We start from the raw sequence: 369 nt of genomic DNA on the forward strand, positions 1-369 counted from the left end.
AAAGAGTCGGGTAAAGCGTCTTCTCTTTTTCGGCGGAATTTTTAAAGAGGGATGTGGTTACCTTGAGCAGAAATACCCAAGGCGGCCTGGGCCATAAGCTGCGGGGACGACGTAGGAGGAAAAGCGCGGCACCGACACCAGCTGGGCAGCAGTGGAGGCGGCGGCTGACGGAGAGAAACGGGACCCCAGCGCGGGCACGAGGAGGGCGAGGACCGGGCGGGGAGGGGACTCGGCGTCGCCACACCACAGACAGAGGAAGAGAGCGAGAGAGGATGAGAGAAGGCGGAGGAGGCGGAAGACAAGGAGACCCTGCAGCGGAACGAAGAGCCAGAGAGTGTGGGAAGGCGGTGCGGGCGCCGCCAGCTTTGA

This window comes from Myotis brandtii, unplaced genomic scaffold (genome assembly GCF_000412655.1).
Source record: "Myotis brandtii unplaced genomic scaffold, ASM41265v1 scaffold59, whole genome shotgun sequence".
Taxonomy (NCBI): Eukaryota; Metazoa; Chordata; class Mammalia; order Chiroptera; family Vespertilionidae; genus Myotis; species Myotis brandtii.